This window comes from Anomaloglossus baeobatrachus, chromosome 4 (genome assembly GCF_048569485.1).
Source record: "Anomaloglossus baeobatrachus isolate aAnoBae1 chromosome 4, aAnoBae1.hap1, whole genome shotgun sequence".
Classification (NCBI taxonomy): domain Eukaryota; kingdom Metazoa; phylum Chordata; class Amphibia; order Anura; family Aromobatidae; genus Anomaloglossus; species Anomaloglossus baeobatrachus.
Window position 1 is genome coordinate 577,807,294 of NC_134356.1, and position 21,946 is coordinate 577,829,239.

Genomic DNA, 21,946 nt, shown 5'->3' on the forward strand with positions numbered 1-21,946 from the left:
CCCCTTTTGAAAAAGAAAAAGATGCTTTGCATGAAGCACTCTCAAAAATACGCGTGCCTTTCCCGTCCCTTGGCTGACACAGGGGAAGAAAAGTCCTCTGAGAGCCATGACTTGTTCATCTTGGTTCTTTTAGAAACACAGCGCGGGGACTCCAACCACAGTCTCCCTCGTTTCCACTAACTGGGCCACACACACCCCACTTGCCTGGCATCGGTTGAGCCCCCTTTTGAAAAAGAAAAAGATGCTTTGCATGAAGCACTCTCAAAAATACGCGTGCCTTTCCCGTCCCCTGGCTGACACAGGGGAAGAAAAGTCCTCTGAGAGCCATGACTTGTTCATCTTTGTTCTTTTAGAAACACAGCGCGGGGACTCCAACCACAGTCTCCCTCGTTTCCACTAACTGGGCCACACACACCCCACTTGCCTGGCATCGGTTGAGTCCCCTTTTGAAAAAGAAAAAGATGCTTTGCATGAAGCACTCTCAAAAATACGCGTGCCTTTCCCGTCCCCTGGCTGACACAGGGGAAGAAAAGTCCTCTGAGAGCCATGTCCACATTGTCAGTGGACAGACACGTGTGCTTATCTGCCAGCAGACCCCCAGCAGCACTGAAGACAGGTTCCGAGAGAACGCTGGCTGCAGGACACGACAAGATCCCCAAGGCGTACGTGGCGAGCTCAGGCAATTTATCAAGATTGGAAGCCTAAAATGAGCAGGGCTCAAGTTGCACAATAATGGAATCGATATTTCCTTGCATATACTCATATATCTGTGTGTCCTCCTCTTTTTCCTTGTCCAGCTGTTTTGTTTTCGCATGAGTATATGTCCTTGTCACTTTCCCATGTGTTTGAGTTGTTTGTCACCTTTTGGACACCTTTGAGGGTGTTTTCTAGGTGTTTTTCTGTGTTTGTGATTGCCTGCCATTGTTTCCTATGCAGTTCGAGTTCGGTTCGTCAAACGTTCGACGAGCCGAACTCGAACGGGACCTCCGTTCGGCGAACCGACCTCGAGCCGAACCGGGACAGGTTCGCTCATCTCTAATCACAGTCTTCTACTTAGCTTAGTTCACCGACATTACTCTCAGCTGATGTAACAGATCTTCCTCTCAGCTTAGGTTACATGTCTTCCTCTCGGATTTGGTCATTGATCTTCTTCTCAGCTAGGGTTACAAATCTTCCTCTCAGCTCAGGCCTTCTCTACGATCTGACCGCTTTATGACCCTTTTGTGGCAATGGAGCAGTAAGACCACTTCACTGCCATACGACTTTCCTGGAACAGAATTTTGGTGCCAACTACTTTCCTCTTTTTATATCTAGTGGGTGTGACACAACTGGCACCTGACCCAGCATCTCTTCTAAATTCTTCTTTCCAGGAAATGCACGTTACTGTTTAGTTCCTACGTACTGACATTAACTTCTGCTCTTTTTACTTCTAGCTAGCAGATGGCAGTATTTCCTTTAATTTTGATGGTCTGTCCTTAGCATCGGTGTGGGGTGTGAAACTGTCACCTTTGCTTGTCAGCTGTTCCTGGTGCTGGGGACGGCTGGATGCAATCGGTTGAGAAGCTGCACAGCACAGCTCCATCAATTGCATTGTGGCCGTGGCTTTGTACTACACACCCACCCCTATTCAAATCAGTAGGAGTTGATCTGCCGTACCCTGCAGCCATCATTTAAAAACTGATTGAGCTGTGCTGTTCTGCTCCACATTTAAGCTGTTACGGTTGGCATTGGGGAACCTAATCAGTATGGTGTTGGGTGTCACACCACCACTGATCTGGTATTAATGACTATCCAAAGGATAGGCCATCAATATTAGAATACTGAACAATCCTTTAAGTAGTTATATAGATCTATTCTACCAATTCAGGACCTTGAGTGTTTCTGAAATATTTATTGCTACTGAGCCAATATTAAGTATATGTTAATTTTTACTTATAATTATTTGTGAAAAGATGTTAGTTATTTTTCTGCTGCACACTTAAGCAAAATGAAGTTAATAGCATTAAACCTGGAAAATGCATCTTGATTAAGGTTTATTCACATTTTGTTAGTACTTAATAAATATAATTATCAAAAACTTCTATAATAAGGGAAATTTGTTGCATAACATGAAAATTATATAATTATTCAATATAATCAAACTCTATTGCCAATGGATGTTGATGAGTTATTAACCCCACATATTACCCCCATTGCCACCGCAGCAGGGCAATTGGGATGAATTGGTTAAGAGTCAGGATTGGCACATCTAATGGATGCACCAATTCTGCGGTAGCTGCAGGCTACTATTATTAGGCTTGGGAAGGCCCAATAACCATGGGCTTCCCCAGCCTGAGAATATCAGCCCCCAGCTGTCTTCTTTATCTTGGCTGGGTATCAAAATTGAGGAGGACCCCAAGCTGTTTTTTTTTTTTTAATTATTTATTTAAATAATTAAAAAATCCACCTGTCTGCATTATCTGCGGTGGGTATCAAAATACAGGGAACCCTGCACTAATTTTTTCAATTATTTATCTATTTTTACTCTCCACTTCAGGACCCAGACAGCGTGTGTGAGAGCAACCAATCATGCTGTCAAAAGTGGTGGTGGGGAAGCAGTGAATATTCATAAGGTTTAATGAGTGGACCTAGAAGCAATGTGACAGCCGCGCAAAAACTCTGTAAGTATAATTCTCCTGCTTTAATCCCCAATTTGCTTCCTTTTTTTTTTGTTACCTTGGTGGCCGCCGAACCTTCATCGGCCATCACCTCGTTTTCCACTTCCAAACTTTGGTACTCCTTCTGATTTGTTTACTTAACAACATGACTTTTTGGCAATTTGTATCATCATCGTCCACCACTTGTGACCTTAATTGCCGTTCCCCACCATTGTCTTTTTCCAACCATGGATGCTCATCACTACACAACAAGATCTCCTCATGTCCTTCTTTAAAAGTGCAGGATGTGAGACCAGAATCAGTAAATGTAAATAGCTTCTTGGCGTGTCCCAGTGTGGGATCACGTGTCTCCTGGGCCATCCTATGGTGGGAGGAAGGAGGATCAGCGTGAGGATCATGTGGTCCAGACTCTTGGCTAGTACGACTGGACTATGTGGAACACAGGGTGGTTCTGGGAAACAGACTTGAAGCATTATCTGCTGTTCAACCACCATGAGTTTAAACTGTTCTGGCTTTAAGAGTGGTGTCCCGTGCCCCCCTGCAAAATGGGACAGGAAGCTAGGTCTAAATGATTAGTGTGTTTGTTGTGCTGCCACAGCAGGCACAGTTTGCCCATGCTCAAGGCCATGGCCTCTGTGTGCACCACCATCAGCAGAACGTACACTTCCCTGTCCTTTACCGAACGCCTAGCACATTTAAAATTATATATTATATTTTTACTAAATACCCTATGTTTATATGCACTATCCTTTTATTTAGTTACAGCAGGGTATGTTTTCACAATTTTTTCCTTGGTTTCTCTTTGTCTTATATACTAAATACCCTATGTTTATATGCACTATGCTTTTATTTAGTTACAGCAGGGTATGTTTTCACAATTTTTTCCTTGGTTTCACATTTAAAATTATGTGTGCAGCTAAGAGCGGTATTACTAAGCACTAGTATAGAATAGATGTAGGCCTAAAAAGTACTTCTGGTTTAATGTTGCAATAAAAAGGACTGCTAGGTACTATACCCTGCCTATATACTGCTAAACTAGCCCTTCTCCAGCAACTCTCCCTACCAAGCGGCGCATCAGGGGGTCTTATATAGATTTGATGATACGATGCTTATGGCCAAGCACAGTAATACCAGTAGCCAACAAGGCTATGGCACTATTGTGACTGGCAGGTTATCCACTACCAGAGTTCAAAGCCTTCAGGTGTCCCAAAAGCTGGGAACTACAGTAATCTTAAAGTCTATCTTAAAGGGTCCTTTAAGGTTTCCGGCCCTTACAGCTACTGGACTGTCGGACTGCGCTGCTGTTATGTCACACAGTACAATAGTCCGGCACTGAGTTCACCTGTGGTCACTTCTGGTGGTTCTTATGATATCCACTGTATGAGCCACCAACTGTGACCTCAGGTGAACATTCCTGGACTGATTTCACCTGAGGTCTCTTGCAGTTGCTCCAACGCTGTTCTCAGTATGTCCTGGAGGCTGTGGAGAGCAGTCACATGTTCTAATGTCACCGCTCACTATGGCCTCCAGATATAACAAAGTTATCCACATTGTGTGGATTATGTTGGACCTGCGGGGGTGTTTTTGAGGTTAATAAAATGGTGCAAGAGGATGTTGTTTCTAATTTAAAATAAAGGAGTCTTGTGTGTTTGTTTATTTCTTTTACTTGCAGGGTTGGTAATGGGGCGATGTCTCATAGACCCAGGACTTGATGGCAGCTGTGATTTTTTGACAAATCACAGCTGACATCATCCCCATATACAGTGTGTCCACCCATATCCTGTCCACCGCCATTAACTTGAGAACGGCGGCAGCTATAGGCATAGAAGTGGTGTCTAGGTACAGTAAAGTATCCATGTGCTACGCAATAAAACCACCTATAGCGCCACCTGGTGGAAAACAACGGAGTTAGCATTTTTATCTCGAAAACAGAACGAGAGTGAGAAAAAAGTGAATTAAAAAATTGTAGGACATCATCAATTCAATACGAATCGACACCTTGCATACAGAAATGCTATGATATGAAACCCATTAACCCCCAAAACATTGAATGTTGGTCATGCATATGGCGCTCATTTAACTTTGATGCTCAAAGTGGCCATTGTCAGTTGCAATGCACATCTGGACTCTGGACAGCATACTGTATCTTCCTGCACGTTATGCAATATGGTAGGTGACACGTTTGCACAAGCATCTGTAATACATCGTCGTAGGTCCTGCATCCTGCAGTGTTGGTGGAGGGGTCGCATAGACCTGCTGTTTGATGTGACCTCATAGAAAGAAGTCCAATGGGGTCAGGTCAGGTGAGTGTGGAGGCCACCATACCCAATGACTTGTAGGAAGGTCTCGATGAGGTATTGCTTCACGTCCGCAGCCTTGTGAGTTTTACACGTTCTAATCATAGCATTTCTGTATGCAAGGTGTCGATTCATAATGAATTGATGATGCCCTAAAACTTTGTAATTCACTTTTTTCTTTATCTCATTCCGTTTTCGAGATAAAAATGCTAACTCCGTTGTTTTCCACCAGGTGGCGCTATAGGTGGTTTCATTTTGTAGCTCATGGATACTTTACTATACCTAGACATCACTTCTATAGCTGCCGCCGTTCTCAAGTTAATAGCGGTGGACACTAGGGTGATGACTATTTTAAAAATTTTGCAAAACGAAAATGAAACCCCTTACATTTGAGGAACAATTGCTTTCAAATGACATTAGTATCATCAAATTTGTAAAATATTCAAAATGTTCCCCTCTTTTTCATTTCAAAATTATCAAAAAAAAACATTTTTCGTGAATTTTACTGTGAATAAGTTTTTTAATTTAAAAAGTGTATATGAAGTGAATAAGTAATAAAATTATCGTAATAAATAAATAGTGTAAATATTTATAGATTTCTAAGTAATATTGGGAAAGAAAATAAGAAAGTAAATGTTGATATGAAAGAGTGCGTACAGGGGTAGGTCTGGTAGTTCAGTGAAAGATATAAAAAGAAAGTGAGACAAATATCACAATTTGTTTGAGGAATTTAATACGATATTTTGACCATAACAGTTTCTTCAAGTAAAGATCAATCAAAGGTAAAACATACAGATTATATTGATTAAAATATTCATTAATATTTTAATAAATATAAAAATCTTAATTTAATATTGTTTTTGATCTATAAATAAAATATCTTTCTCATCAGAAAGAAACTCAATCGTCTGATTAATCTAAATGACAAAAACAAAGAAACCTTCTGATAAATTCACTGAAACACTTTCTCAGTTATTTGATGTCACCAACGTTCATGGAGAATGGAAAAACTCGGAGGATAAAGAGCTCTACCTGAGGCAAGATGAGAGTGGAGGCAATGTTGGTTATTCGACGCTCAAACAAGCTCCTTTGGAATCAATTCATCCAAGAAAACGAATCCGACTATCAATATTTCAAGCTCAAGCCAGCATTTCGCAATCGCAACCCACACATTATAGTGTCTCTGACTCTTTACCCGAGACTCCAAAGCCAACCTCTTCTTCCACGTCATCTTCTCCTAAACGCACACCAAAATACAAAAGAGCAAGCACTACAACAGCGAGTTTACTGGTACTGAAAAACAACATTTCTACACATAAAGCAAATAAAGTGCTTGCAACCATTGCTGAACAAGGTCATGATGTACCGGTTCCAAGTCAGTCGGGTGTCTGGAGACGAATAATCTCAGAAGGACAGAGAATGAAAACCAAATTTTTTTAAAAACTTCAAAGCAAAGATCCCTATTGTCTCCACTTCGATGGTAAAAGAATCCAAGGGGAAGAGTATCAAGTAGTTCTGCTGAAAAATACCACAACCAAAATCAAACTTGGTATTCTGAAATGTGAGAATGGTTCTGCCACGGCTATTCACAAGGAACTACATCAGCTAATTGATGAATACGACGCTTGGGAAAATATTCGCATGATAATCTGCGACACGGCAGCAGTAAATACTGGTCGTTTGAACGGGATTGTAACGCTGATACAGGATGATGTCTTGATAAGGGGCTTTCAGAAGCCACAATACATTGGCTGTCAACACCATGTACTCGACCTCCTACTGAAGCACGTCATGAATTTCTTTATTCCAGAGTCAACGAAGAAACCAGAACTCAATTATTTCTTCATTGACAAATTAACAGAAAACTATGCCTCACTTCAGATTGATTACCACCAAGTTGCAACAGATGATGTCAACACAGGCGAGAATCCTGGATGGCGAGATGATTTCAAGTTCTTATATGAACTATGTCAGGCATATCATCATTACAAAACAACATCACATTGGCCTCGAATCAGTTGGAAGAAACTCCCAAACCTGCACATGGCAAGATGGAACTCGCGAGCTGTATATGCTGTTATAGCATTTTTTCTGATACCAGAGTGGCGCCGCATCCTCGGTATAGCATGCGACTTCATCTGCTATGAATGTATGAATGGGCAAATGCCTGGTTCCAGTCGCAACTCTACAACGAAGCGTCCTTCAATGAACTGTTAACCTCACTCACCAAGACAAAGTGCAAGAAGGCAATTAAGTGTTTGAAGGCACACTGGTTGGTCGAGGAGTCATTAATTGACATTCCCAGATCTAACCAAAATGCTGAACGTGCTGTAAAATGTAAGAACTACATGCGAAATCGAAAAAAAAATTGAATTTTTGAATCTAAAATTCATAGGAAAAAATAATTTTTAAACACTTCTTTTGTACATATTGTACTTATAATTAACTGTTTTATACCATATTTGCTAAAAAACGAATAATAAAAGTTGCTTAGTTATTACTATCATCGTTTCAATAATGCAAAATTGCATGTCCTGTTTTGGGGGGGAAAAAATAATTTTTGCCTTATTTCATTTGAATAAAAGGGGGAACTTTTTTTAAAAAACAAAATAAAGCAATACTTACTCTTAAATTACCCATAAAAGTTCCTCGATTGCACATGGTTTCATAAAAAAAATTTTTTTGTCATTACACTAGTGGACACTGTATTACCCTGATTGCCGCTGTACTAGGGCAATCAGGATGAGCCTGGTAAAGCATCACAATTGGCACATTTAATAGATACACCAATTGTAGAGCGGCTGCTGGCTGCTATTTTTAGGCTGGGGAGGCCCAATAACCATGGACCTTCCCAGCATGAGAAAACCAGTTGACAACTGTGTGCTTTACTGTGTGCTTTATCTATGCTGCTTACAAAATGTGGGCAGGAGCCCATATTGCTTTTTTGTCTTATTTATTTTAAATAATTGAAAAAAAAATCGTCATGGGGAAGCCTCTATTTTTAATAACCAGCCAATATAAAGCACACAGCTGGGTGCTGCAGCCCACCGCTGTCTACTTTACCTGCACTGGATATCACAAATAAGCAGGGAACCGCATGTTAAAGTAGCTTAATACACTGACAACATTGTTCCCAGAAGTGTCCTGTGCTTCAGAGATGCATCCAGGCATCTTCCCCATGCTGTTCCAATTCAATTTCATAACTTTTCCATCCAATTTCAGCATTTTTACAGCCCACCTCGGACAGATTCCATTTAAATAAAATGCATATTCAGTGCTCCCCACTGCCATAATCCAACCCACCTCTCAGCACTGACTTCAGTGCAAAGAGGTGGGAGGGGTTATGGATGTGAGGAGCAGTCAATATGCATTTCCTTTAGCAGCGGGGACATATGTTAGCTTGAGTGCCAACTGCTGCCTCTTGTGACTCTGCAAAGCCACAGTTTGCAGTGCAGGGACCCAATGGATGGATGCGTGTCCTCAGACGCACATCAATCTGAAGCAGACACTGGGGTTGGCGGGCCAGTCTGGCCAGAAGTTGTCTTTAGGAAAGAACTGTGCCCAAAATGCCTCACCTTAAACAAAGCAAAGAGACTCAACTATGCACAAACAAATGTAGATTGGGATGCAGAAAAATGGCAGCAGATGTTCTGGACTCATGAGAAGCCTGTAACAGAAAGTAGTGTGACGCCCTGGCAAAACCAGGTAGTCACAGAGGACTGTACCCCCCACCAAGGGTACAGGAATCGCCTCCTCCTTGGGATTCAACACCACATCTCACACACAGGAACACCAGCCACAAAGCCTAGTCACCCCCCCATGACAACAGGGACACACCAGTGGGCGGGACCAGGCAGATGGGAACTCCCACCTAGGGGTCTTGAGGTGTCAGCGGAGGGAACACAGTAGTTGTAGTTTTCGAGTTTGAAGTTGGAAGTGAGGAGCTGAAGTGGCGGAGTGGTCAAGGGTCGGAGCCCTTGGACCACGGGAAAACCGACTAGGTGGCAGACGGCAGTGTAGGGCCACAGGCGACGGAGATACGATTGCGGGAGACCTGAAGTGGACCGGGTCAGGGTTGTAGCCCACCAGTACCGACAGCGGGAATCCGGTCCGGAAGCCGTGCACAGACGGGGTACCTGGACCCTAGGACGAGGAAGGTTGCAAGCCCCTTGTTAATTCACCAGTCAGGAACAAGGTTTCAGGCCCTGTTCTAGAGAAACCCAGAGAGTGAAACGGAAGCCCAACGCGGGGGATAGGGTGTCCACCAGAACCCACTGAAATCCCAAGGGTCAGATTTTGCAGGCAACGGCTCCCTCTGTATACAAAGCCACAGGGGAGCGGAATTCTCCCGTTCCAAGCAGGTTAAATCAACACACAGCAAGATCCAAGTGCAGGAGGAAGGGTCCCTACCTTGCTAACCCATGTGCGGGACAAGCACACCTCTCCAACGGCAACCGGCATCCGGCCTTGGTTTACAGTACAGACTCTGTGTGGATTATTCTTAATCATGAGTACACCAGTATCATCTGGACCAACCTGCCGACGGTGCCCCAGCACTGCTCCCCACCTGCACCTGGGCCCCGGGACTACACCTCCCCTACCCGTGGAGGGGATACCACATTGCTGCCCAACACCATCGGCACTTGCACAAGAGGCAGCGGCGGTGCCACCATCCTATCACCGCAACCCACGGGTGGCGTCACAGAAAAAAAGCTATCTCCCCTGTAAATACCCCCTTTCACAGTTGCGAGGACGGGCGGTTGCACGAGCCCCGAGTCCGGCCACCACTCGAGCCCCAGACACGATCCCGGATCCGAGCTCCCCGAGCAGCCCCTTTGCCACGGCGCGGCACTCATCCACGACAGTAGTCTATTTGCTCAAGGGCTGGAAAGCGCTTCAGTGTCTGTAAGCATCAGTGAAAAATGATGGAGGTTCAAACTGTAGCATCTCACAGATATAACTGTCCCAGGTGCTAGTCTTCAGGAAGAAGCAGATTATGTGAAGCCCATCTGCATGGCTTATTCTTGTATACAACCGTTCAATATCTGTGGTTACCAGTAACATGTCTCTCTTCATAGGAGTCCCATCGATCCTACTCGGAACATCAATTTTGTGCTTAACATAGGGGAGCAAATGTCTCAAACAAAGATTTAATATAATAGTGAATACATTTGTATACTGGGTCACATAACCCCCATAGCTGGATGCAATTAGAAGTTTTGTATATCGATGAGATCTTTATGTACTTTAGAGACAAAAATCCTTGAATACTTTACTATCAAATCTCCTTATATCTTTTGATGGATGATCCCTTACTCATATGTCATCTTGAGTATGAAATGCAAATTAATCGAGAAGGAGTTCACCGGATTATATACCAATTTTTATTTGGCAATCTATTAGATGACTATATGATTCCTTTTCAAATTTATCAATAGGCCAGATCACAATGTTTATTGTGATGTGTATTTGTATTTGTCTGCAGCAGTTTATACCACATTATCATAGATTTCTAATGCGGGCGTCACACGAGACGATCTATCGTGCGATATGTCGTCGAGGTCACGGTTTTCGTGACGCACATCCAGCATCGTTTGCGACGTCGTCCCGTGTGACACCTACGAGCGACGCAGAAGGTTCGCAAATCGTGTATCATTGACACATTGTTTATTTTTAAAAAGTCGTTTATTTTTCTTTGCGCTGGTTGTTCATCGTACCCGGGGCAGCACACATCGCTCTGTGTGACACCCTGGGAACGATGAGCACAGCTTACCTGCGTCCCGCGGCTCTCGCTGGCTATGCGGAAGGAAGGAGGTGGGCGGGATGTTTACGTCCCGCTCATCTCCACCCCTCCGCTTCTATTGGCCGGCCGCTGTGTGACGTTGCTGTGACGCCGAATGTGCCACAACCTTCAGGAAGTGGATGTTCGCCGCCCACAGCGACGTCGATCAGCAGGTAAGTACGTGTGACAGCGGTTTAACGACTTTGTGCGCCATGGGCAACTAATTGCCCGTGACGCACAAATGATGGGGGCGGGTACAATCGCTTGTGCGATCACACAATAGATCGTACCGTGTGACGCCCGTATAACTCCCTTAGGACCTTTCTCTGAATGGGATTAAGGTTATCACTACCATTTCTCTCTAATATGTAGATATTTTTTAAAAAAATTCTTAATCACTAGTTTAGTAAAAAAGAACAAAGGAGAATGTCATGAGTTAGTGTTACGGTCGCTGACGGGCGGCGATTGTCCAGGAGTAGACCCACTGGGCTGTACATCAGACTCCCCTGAGGGAGCTAACCAGTAGTGAACCCCTATACCGGGACTGTCTGGCGCAGCCGCATGGGGCCTAAATGCATGTCTGCCAGGAACTAGTATAGGTTGGCTCTTACGGATTGGTAAAGTCTCTTAGCGTCCGGTGCTGTTGTGCTTGGATGTGGCCACATGGTGATGGTAACTCGGATTTGGCAGCACAGAGATGGTTGCTCAAACGTGGCAACATGGAGGTGGACACTTAAGGCCGCTTTACACGCTGCGTACCCGCCCCCATCGTTTTTGCGTCATGGACAAATCACTGCCCATGGCGCACAAAATCGAGCGGACCCATCACACTACTTACCTGCCTTGCGACGTCGCTGTGACCGGCAAACTGACTCCTTTCTAACGTGTCGGTTAGTTCGGTGTCACAGCGACGTAACTAAGCAGCCGCCCAATAGAAGCAGAGGGGAGGAGATGAGCGGGGACGTAACATCCCGCCCACCTCCTTCCTTCTTCATTGCCAGCGGCCGCAGGTAAGGTAAGGTTCCTCGCTCCTGCGGTGTCACACATAGCGATGTGTGCTGCCGCAGGAACGATGAACAACATCGTACCTGCATTAGCAACGATAATTGGGAATAGGGAGGCACGTCACCGAATTAGCGATTTTGAAAGTTTTTGCGACGATTCAAAATCACTCATAGGTGTCACATGCAACGACATCGCTAATGCGGCCGGATGTGCGTCACAAATTCCGTGACCCCAACGACCTCGCTTTAGCGATGTCGTAGCGTGTAAAAATGCCTTTAGACATGTCGGCATGGAGATGGTAGCTCAGACATGGCAGCACGGAGATGATAGCTCAGACGTGGCATCACTGAGATAGTGGTAAAGCGCAGGCTCTAGGACGAGACAGTTTAGGAATATAAGACTGGTATTAGAATTCAATAAGCAGAACTAGAAACAGTAACGAAATGGGACCTGAGAACTAACAACACACTAACTAGTGGGCAACCTTGCCTCCTGTAAGGGGAATCAGTCTTAAATACCTTAAGGTAACAGGTGATCTTAAGGGATCACTTCCGGGTAATGGGACACCGGCCCTTTAAGAAATGGGACATAGCTGCACTCACCCTATGGGCACTTAAAGAAAGGCTGCGCATGGCTTTGAACCAGGAGGAGGCTGCGGCAGACTACGGGACAAGAGAAGAGAGTGCGGGACCGCTAGGCAGGTGAAGAGAGCAGCGACCCTGCCGTGGGCTGGAATTGGGGGTATGTGGCGGTGCTGCACTGGGACCAGGACCAAGCGCTACAGTAAGTAGTCACCTGGCAGCGCCAAAATGGCTACCATGAACATGCTTGGCACAAACTGTTCCGTTTCTTAAAACCGCAGGGTGGTATATAGGCTTAAACTGAGATCCCTAGGTAAGAGCCACAGAGTCAGCTGCTGTTCGGTTGCACAATTTGGCAAATCCTTGTTATGCAATTTATTCAGGATCAATTTACGGGAAAAAAATGTATAGATCTGTCATAGCGCTGAAGAAATTAAAACACTTAACTAATGTACATTTAACCCTTTAATAAGGACGTTATATTGTATATTAGAAAGCACATGTGATGATAAATAATTGTTTTGTCTTTTTATCCTGCCGATTGGCAGGGGCCTGTTTTCAATTAACTGCCTGTCTTACTTTGTTCCTCCGTGGTACTCTGGTTCATGTCTTACATCCTACCCTGGTCTATTAGATATCATATGCTGAATTTCCTTAGAAGTACAGTCATATTAAAAAGTTTGGGCACCCCTATTAATGTTAACCTTTTTTTTTATAATAATTTGGGTTTTTGCAACAGCTATTTCAGTTTCATATATCTAATAACTGATGGACTGAGTAATATTTCTGGATTGAAATGAGGTTTATTGTACTAACAGAAAATTAGCAATCCGCATTTAAACAAAATTTGACCGCTGCAAAAGTATGGGCATCTCAACATAAAAGTGACATTAATATTTTGTAGATCCTCCTTTTGAAAAAATCACAGCCTCTAGTCGCTTCCTGTAGCTTTTAATGAGTTCCTGGATCCTGGATGAAGGTATATTTGACCATTCCTGTTTACAAAACAATTCCAGTTCAGTTAAGTTTGATGGTCGCCGAGCATGGACAGCACGCTTCAAATCATCCCACAGATTTTCAATGATATTCAGGTCTGGGGACTGGGATGGCCATTCCAGAACATTGTAATTGTTCCTCTGCATGAATGCCTGAGTAGATTTGGAGTGGTGTATTGGATCATTGTCTTGCTGAAATATTCATCCCCTGCGTAGCTTCAACTTCGTCACTGATTCTTGCTCATTATTGTCAAGAATCTGCTGATACTGAGTTGAATCCATGCGACCCTCAACTTTAACAAGATTCCCGGTGCCGGCATTGGCCTCACAGCCCCAAAGCATGATAGAACCTCCACCAAATTTTACTGTGGGTAGCAAGTGCTTTTCTTGGAATGCCGTGTTTTTTTGCCTCCATGCAGAACGCCTTTTTGTATGACCAAACAACTCAATCTTTGTTTCATCAGTCCACAGGACCTTCTTCCAAAATGTAACTGGCTTGTCCAAATGTGCTTTTGCATGCCTCAGGCGACTGTTTGTGGCGTGCTTGCAGAAACGGCTTCTTTCGCATCACTCTCCCATATGGCTTCTCCTTGTGCAACGTGCGCTGTTTTATTGACCGATGCACATTGACACCATCTGCAGCAAGATGAAGCTGCAGGTCTTTGGAGGTGGTCTGTGGATTGTCCTTGACTGTTCTCACCATTCTTCTTCTCTGCCTTTCTGATATTTTTCTTGGCCTGCCACTTCTGGGCTTAACAAGAACTGTACCTGTGTTTTTCCATTTCCTTACTATGTTCCTCACAGTGGAAACTGACAGTTTAAATCTCTGAGACAACTTTTTGTATCTTTCCCCTGAACAACTATGTTGAATAATCTTTGTTTTCAGATCATTTGAGAGTTGTTTTGAGGAGCCCATGATGCCACTCTACATAGGAGATTCAAATAAGAGAACAACTTGCAAGTGGCCACCTTAAATACCTTTTCTCATGATTGGATACACCTGCCTATGAGGTTCAAAGCTCAATGAGGTTACATAACCAATTTAGTGCTTTAGTAAGTCAGTAAAAAGTAGTTAGGAGTGTTCAAATCAAGAAATTGATAAGGGTGCCCATACTTTTTCACTGGTCGAATTTTGTTTAAATGCGGATTGCACATTTTCTGTTAGTACAATAAACCTCATTTCAATCCAGAAATATTACTCAGTCCATCAGTTATTAGATATATGAAACTGAAATAGCTGTTGCAAAAACCCAAATTGTTATAAAGAAAAAAGGTTAACATTAATAGGGGTGCCCAAACTTTTTCATATGACTGTAAATGGCCCTATGGACCCTGATCTTGAACATAAGACTGAACTAGATAAGGAAATTGGTTGTATTCCATCTCTCTGCCATCTCCATCAATATTTTTTATTTTACTATTGATCATTTACCTTCCTCTGCAAATTGTTAGGTTTAATCTCATGTATTTCCTTTTCTACTCTCTGGGATGTCCTGGCGCAATTTGTCATTTAATTTATTCATGGCACCATTAAATCATTGTCATTTCAAATGAGAGTACAATTCCTCAATTTCCCTTTCCATTTCAGTGGGAGTGGAATGTCTTAATTGGATCAATATTTCCATAAACACTTCTCATCTGACCTTGTTTAAATATTTCATCCTCATCTATTTCTCCCATCTTGTTTTAAATTGCAGGTTGTAATATTTTTCTTAAAGGGGTTGTCGTGTTTCAGAAAGTCTTTGTCACCAGGCACAAATTGTTGTAAAAACCAAAAGGTTTTCTTTACTTTTCTTTAAACACCATTCCCAGGTCTAACATGGAGTCTACACCATTACTCCCGGTGTCTAGTATTGGTTATGTCAAGGCAATCAATTATTTATCTCAGCATCTCTGAGGAAAGTGTAACATCTTTACTAGAGATGAGCGAACCGGCCGTGGTTCGGCTCGAGTTCGGTTCATCGAACGGAGGTCCCGTTCGAGTTCGGTTCGTCGAACGTTCGACAAACCAAACTCGAACCTGTAGGATATAATGGGAGGCAATCAAAAACACATAAAAATGCATTATAAATGTACACATATAGTTAATAAACATTGCCATAACACTTACCGGTCCCCGCGATCCCTCCTGCACTCTGTCTCCTGCCGCTATTCCATCCGATGATCGCTAAATCCTCCCGGTGACCAGCACTGCCAGCAGTGATGCAGGACCTATCGTGACGTCAAAATAGCCATGTGACCAGTCACGTGGCTATTATCTCATTGGCTACAGACTGGTCACATGAATATGACGCGTCATGTAGGACCTGCGAGTGCATCTCTCCGGTACACGGTGCACATTTGTGTATCGCCGTGTACCGGCGACATGCTCTACCACACGGTCGACTCCCCGTTCCGTTAGGGACCGGCTGACACAGCCGGTCATTAACGGAGATCACCGTTGCCATAGCAATGTAGTTAGCGGTGACGTCACCGCTAACCGCGGCTCCGGGAGCACCGTTGCTATGGTAACGCGTCTGTCAGCGTTACCGCTGTTACCGCTAGCAGCACTGATCTCTCACGCAGTGAAGGCTCCATGGGAAGCAGCATCTTCCCCCATGCAGCAGTGATGTAGCAGAGCTGCATTTGTTGAACGAGAAAGACAGAAGACCATGGATCGTGGAGGGCTGACAGGGGGTAATAAAGATTGAGTCTCTAATGTGTCTGTGTATTTATTTCTATTAAAGTATTTTTTCTCTGTGTGGTGTCTTTTTTTTAACCCTTTATTGGAGATTCTTAATGGCCGGGTCAAACGTGCCTGACATTAAGAATCTCTGGCTTAATACTGGCTAGTAAAACAAAGCCAGTATTAACTCATGATTACCCAACAAGCCACCCGGCTCCAGGGCTGTTGGAAGAGTTGGATACAGCGCCAGATGATGGCGCTTCTATGAGAGCGCCATTTTCTGGGACGGCTGCGGACTGAAATTCGCAGCAGAGGCGCCCAGAAACCTCGGGCTAACCTGTGCTGCGGATTCCAATCCCCAGCTGCCTAGTTGTACCTGGCTGGACACAAAAATGGGGCGAAGCCCACGTCATTTGTTTTTTAATTATTTCATGAAATAAGTGAAATAATTAAAAAAAATGGGCTTCCCTATATTTTTGGTTCCCAGCCGGGTACAAATAGGCAACTGGGGGTTGGAGGCAGCCCGTGGCTGCCTGCTGTACCTGGCTAGCATACAAAAATATGGCGAAGCCCACGTCATTTTTTTTGTGGGCAAAAAAATTCTGCACACAGTCCTGGATGGAGTATGCTGAGCCTTGTAGTTCTGCAGCTGCTGTCTGCTCTTCTCCATACAGACAGACAGCAGCTGCAGAACTACAAGGCTCAGAATACTCCATCCAGGACTGTATGCAGAAGTTTTTTGCCCCCTGAAAAAATTATGTGGGCTTCGCCATATTTTTGTATGCTAGCCAGGTACAGCAGGCAGGTACGGCTGCCCCCAACCCCCAGTTGCCTATTTGTACCCGGCTGGGAACCAAAAATAAAGGGAAGCCCTTTTTTTATTATTTCATGAATTTCATGAAATAATTAGAAAACAAATGACGTAGGCTTCGCCCCATTTTTGTGTCCAGCCAGGTACAACTAGGCAGCTGGGGATTGGAATCCGCAGCACAGGTTGGCCTGAGCTTTCTGGGCCCCACTGCTGCGAATTGCAGTCTGCAGCCGCCTCAGAAAATGGCATTTTCATAGAAGCGCCATCTTCGGGCGCTATATCCAACTCTTCCAGCACCTGCCTGCTATACCTGGCTAGCATACAAAAATATGGCGAAGCTCACGTCCTTTTTTTGTAGTTTTTTGGCAAAAAAAATAAAAAATGCTTCCCTGGATTTTACATTGCCAGTGAAGGTAACACCAAGCAGTGGGGGTTAGCAGCCAGTAGCTGCTATGATTACCCTTAGCTAGCAATACAAAAAATGCAGCGGGAGCCCATATATATTTTTTTTAATTATTTATTTAAATAACTAAAAACAAAATGGGCTTCCTTGTATTTTGATTGCTGGACATCACTGTGCTATAAAAATAAATCTTTAAAAAAAATGACGTAGTGCTCCGCGGTATTTTTGATTCTCAGCGCAGATAAAGCAGACAGCTATGGGTTGCCACCCACATCTGCCTGCCATTTCCTTGGTTGGCAATCAAAATACAGGGAAGCCCATTAATTTTTTCTATTTAAAAAATAGTTAAAAAAAAATGACGTTGAGTCCCCCCATTTTTGATAGCCAGCTAGGGTAAAGCAGACGGCTGTAGCCTGAAAACCACAGCTGGCAGCTTTACCGTGGTTGGGGGTCCCCTCAGGCTCTTATTTTATAATTATTTTATAAATATTAATAATTACACAATAAAAGTAAGGTCCCCCCCAAATTGGATTACCAGCCAAGGTAAAGCAGACAGCTGTGGTCTGGTATTCTCAGGGTGGGAAGGTCCATAGTTATTGGGTCTTCGCAGCCTAAAAATAGCAGGCCGCAGGCACCCCAGACGTGGCGCATCCACTAGATGCGCCAATCCTGGCGCTTCACCCCAGCTCATCCCGTGCCCTGGTGCAGTGGCAAACGGGGTAATAAATCGGGTTGATACTAGCTGTAAAGTCCCCTGAGATCAAGCCCAGCAGTTTGTGAAGTCATGGCATCTATTAGATACCCAACATCATAAACTGTCAGTACTAACAAAAAAAAAAAAATCGACAAAAGAAATTTAGTTGAAAAAACAGTCCCCAAAACATTTCCTCTTTCACCAATTTATTGTAAGAAAAAAAATAAAGGGGTCCAACGACGACTCTGGACCGTCTAGAATATGGGGGGGAGACACTCAGGGAACGTATCCCCCATTTTCTAGGAGTGCGGACCCTTCATGTGAGGAGTGTGGGTGCAATGAATCTGCACTCACTCTCCCCGGGTCCACAGCAGCAGAGTCCATGTCGTAATGGTTGCTACCAAAGCTGCAATGCCCTGCTCATGAGGTAAGGGCATGCCTAATAAGGAGAACTATTCTACATTTCCAAATATTGGTATTTGGTGAAAATATTGCTATTCCACCTACTATATATTGGGGATAGGATCTTGGTGATGGAATACCCCTTTAAGTCCAGTTATCCAGCTGAATGAATACTTAACAACAGAGCTCGCTATTTTGATGCGTTTTCTTGTGGCGTATAACGGACTCTCATGTTTGGTAGTCGTTCAGCAGGGAAACTAAAAAAGCAAATCCCTCAATTTGGAAATGTAGTATATAGCTCTCCTGATCAATTATGTTCCTTACCTCATGAGCAGGGCATTCCAGTAATAATAATAATTTATTCATTTATATAGCGTTATTAATTCCATAGCGCTGTAAGTCTTTGGAGTGTGGGAGGAAACCGGAATACCCGGAGGAAACCCACGCAAACATGGGGAGAACATACAAACTTCTTGCAGATGGTGTCCTTGGTGAGAATTGAACCCAGGACCTCAGCGCTGCAAGACTGCAGTGCTAACCACTGAGCCACCGTGCCGCCCATTTAGCTTACAGATGCATAACCACCACTCACTGTGTCTGAACACAGGAAGCTGAGCTGACAGCCGCTCTGTGCATGCGGCAGCGTCTATTGTGAAGGAGAGGGCCGTGGGGGGATCAACGCTGCACAGGTACCGTGGGACACCGGGGAACACCGGTGGGTTTATAGGGGGTGACCTGGCAGGGCCTGGGGAGGAGTTTTCTGTCGCATGTGTCATGGCACATGCGACAGAAATCAGAGGAGTAGGGTGAATGCGGCCGGCGTGCTGCTGTGCGCGCGGCCATCTTGGATTTCTGGGAGGGCATCAGGGGGGGCACTTTGGCGACACCGGGGGACCGGAGGGGACCGGGGAGGAGATTTATCATGTTTGTTCATGCCAGATGGGAGATAAATAATTTTTTACCGGCGCTGTCATTTACTGTAACGTGATCATCGGTGTACGGTGTATACCTGTGATCACGTGAGCAGGGACCGGGAAAAACGTCCTGAATCATTATCTCCAGGGTCTCAGCTAGCCCTGAAACCCCGGAGATTTTCTGACGCCGGGGGGCGTTATTCACTTATTTCTGCCTGCTGTTTATAAACTGCAGATCAGAATAAGGCTACATTAACACGAGCGATCCATTTTTGCGGTCTGCAAAAAACAGTCCGTTTTTTTTCACGGGTGCATCCGTGTGGCATCCGTTTCCGTTCCGTAGACGGTCCGTATGTCATCTGTTTGTCATCCGTGTGCCTTCCGTTTTTTTGTGTACTGCAAAAAAACTGAAGGAGGGTAAATGCATAAATTTACCCAGGATCCATAGCTTCATCCTACATGAGGCGGTCACATGTTCACTCCAGTGCCATTTTCTACTGCTTTTCACAGCGTAGAGCGCTCTGGTGATTTTCTTGTGCTTGTGCACTTCATATCAGTCTTTTCTGTCATTATAATGGCAGAAAGACACATAATGTCCCACTCTCCTGCATTTTGTAATTTTGCACCCTTTGGTGCCTTTCATGTGGCACTAAGGGGTGCTTAGCTTTGTATTTAGCCAAAAAAATGAAAAAAAAAAATGACGTAGGGTTCCCCCTATTTTTGTAGCCAGCTAGGGTAAAGCAGACGGCTGCAGCCAGCAGACCACAGCTGGCAACCTCACCTTCGCTGGTAATCCAAAACTGAGGGCACCCCACGCTGTTATTTTAAATTAAATAAATAATTAAAAAAAAAAACACGTAGGGGTCTCCCCAAAATTGGATCACCAGCCAAGGTAAAGCTGACAGCTGTGGTCTGATATTCTGAGACTAGGGAGGTCCATGGTTATTGGACTCTCCCCAGTCTAAAAATAGCAGGCCGCAGCCGCCCCAGAAGTGGCGCATCCATTAGATGTGCCAATCCTGGTGCTTCGCCCCAGCTCATCCCGCGCCCTGTTGCGGTGGCAAACGGGGTAATATATGGGGTTAATACCAGATGTGTAATGTCACCTGGCATCAAGCCCTGGGGTTGGTGAGGTCAGGCGTCTATCAGATATCCGACATCACCAACCCAGTCAGTAATAAAAAAAAATAGACGACAAACACATTTTTATTTGAAAAAACACTCCCCAATACATTCCCTCTTTAACCAATTTATTAGAAAGAAAAACAAATCCAGGTCTGGTGTAAGCCAAGGGGTTGCCATGACGATCCACACTGTCCCAGTCAATGAAGAGCAGGATGTTCCCCATTGGCTGGGAGAGCAGTGCAGTGACCTGAGCTAACATCAATGGGTCAGCCCAGGTCACTGCAGGGCATGACAAGTGCTGCTGTCAGCGAGGTACATTACCTGCGCTGATCTCCTGCACTGCTGACAGCACCAGTCACTGAGTTCAATGACCGCCGCCTTCACAGCCAAGTATCGCGAGAGGCCCGTGACGTCACCGCTAGTCAGTCTCGGGTCGGAAGCGAGAGAAGGTGATGTGACAAGCGGCGGCCATGGAGGACAGTGACAGTGCTGAGGTCGGGACTTCATCACCGCAGGTAAGCCGAGCGGGACCATGTGTGCAGAGTGACAGGAGGACGTCAGTGTCGTGGACTGCATGGCTGGGGACGTGTGTGTGTGTATGTATGTGTACATGCCGCGTGCAGGAGGGGGCAGAGTGAGCTGAGCAGGGAAGTGTGGGCTTCCTGCACGTAACTAGGATAAACATCGGGTTACTAACCAAAGCGCTTTGCTTGGATACCCGATGTTTATCTTGGTTACCAGCTTCTGGCAGGCTGCCAGCGATGGCTCCTGCACACTGTAGCTGTATAAAGCCCTGCTTTTTGCTGCTAGAACCGTTCTCGAACGTATCTAGAACTATCGAGCTTTAGCAAAAAACTCGAGTTCTAGTTCTATCTAGAACACCCCCAAAAATCACTCTAACCGCGAACTGGAGAACCTCGAACCGCGAACCGCGCTCAACTCTAATCTTTACATCAAGGCTGAGTTTATTGATTGACTGCAGCGTTATCAACCTGACTTCAGCACTGCTGCCAATACCAGACAGTCAGAGCAGCAGCACAGTTTCAGCACTAGACCCGCAGATGGGGAGTTTGATTTTTAAAATAAAGATTTTCTGAAAGAAGACAACCCCTTTAAACCTTTCATTGTTTATGTATGTGACCCTTTAATGTGGGCTCAATCTGATCAGCCGACATGTGCGACTAACGAGCCACCCGCGCCTGTTAACTAGTTAGATCGCTGTCAAATTCTGACAGCATGATCTAACATGCGCAGAAGGGGATTGTGCCATTCCCCACCACCATCGGAGGCTCTGTGAAGTAATCAAGGGGTGCCAATGGGTTGTCTTGACAGCAAGGATTCATCTGATGACCACTCTCTTTGTCATGACGAAGTTCCTGTGTATGCCGGCAGAGCGCCGGCACTCACAGGTCATCAGCATTTATGAAACATCGCTCTGAACAGCAGAAGTGATCGGAGAGCGCAGGCTTCAAGTCCCCTAAGGCTCTAATAAAATCAATTAAAAATGTAAAAGAAAAGTTTTTAAAAAATGGAAAACCCCCCAAAAACCTAAAAGTTCAAATAACCCCCATTTTGCCCCATTTGAAAATAAAACAATAAAAAATAAACAAAAACA

General features: G+C 44.6%; 1 long non-coding RNA gene across 1 annotated transcript in view; it reads left to right on the top strand.

Moving 5' to 3' along the window:
• The window catches only part of LOC142301851 (uncharacterized), a 78,280-nt gene that overhangs the window by 21,328 nt on the left and 35,006 nt on the right, over positions 1-21,946 (top strand). The window contains exon 2 of the long non-coding RNA XR_012752894.1: positions 2,537-2,660. This is a non-coding gene — a long non-coding RNA (uncharacterized LOC142301851). The remainder of the gene's footprint in view (positions 1-2,536; positions 2,661-21,946) is intronic.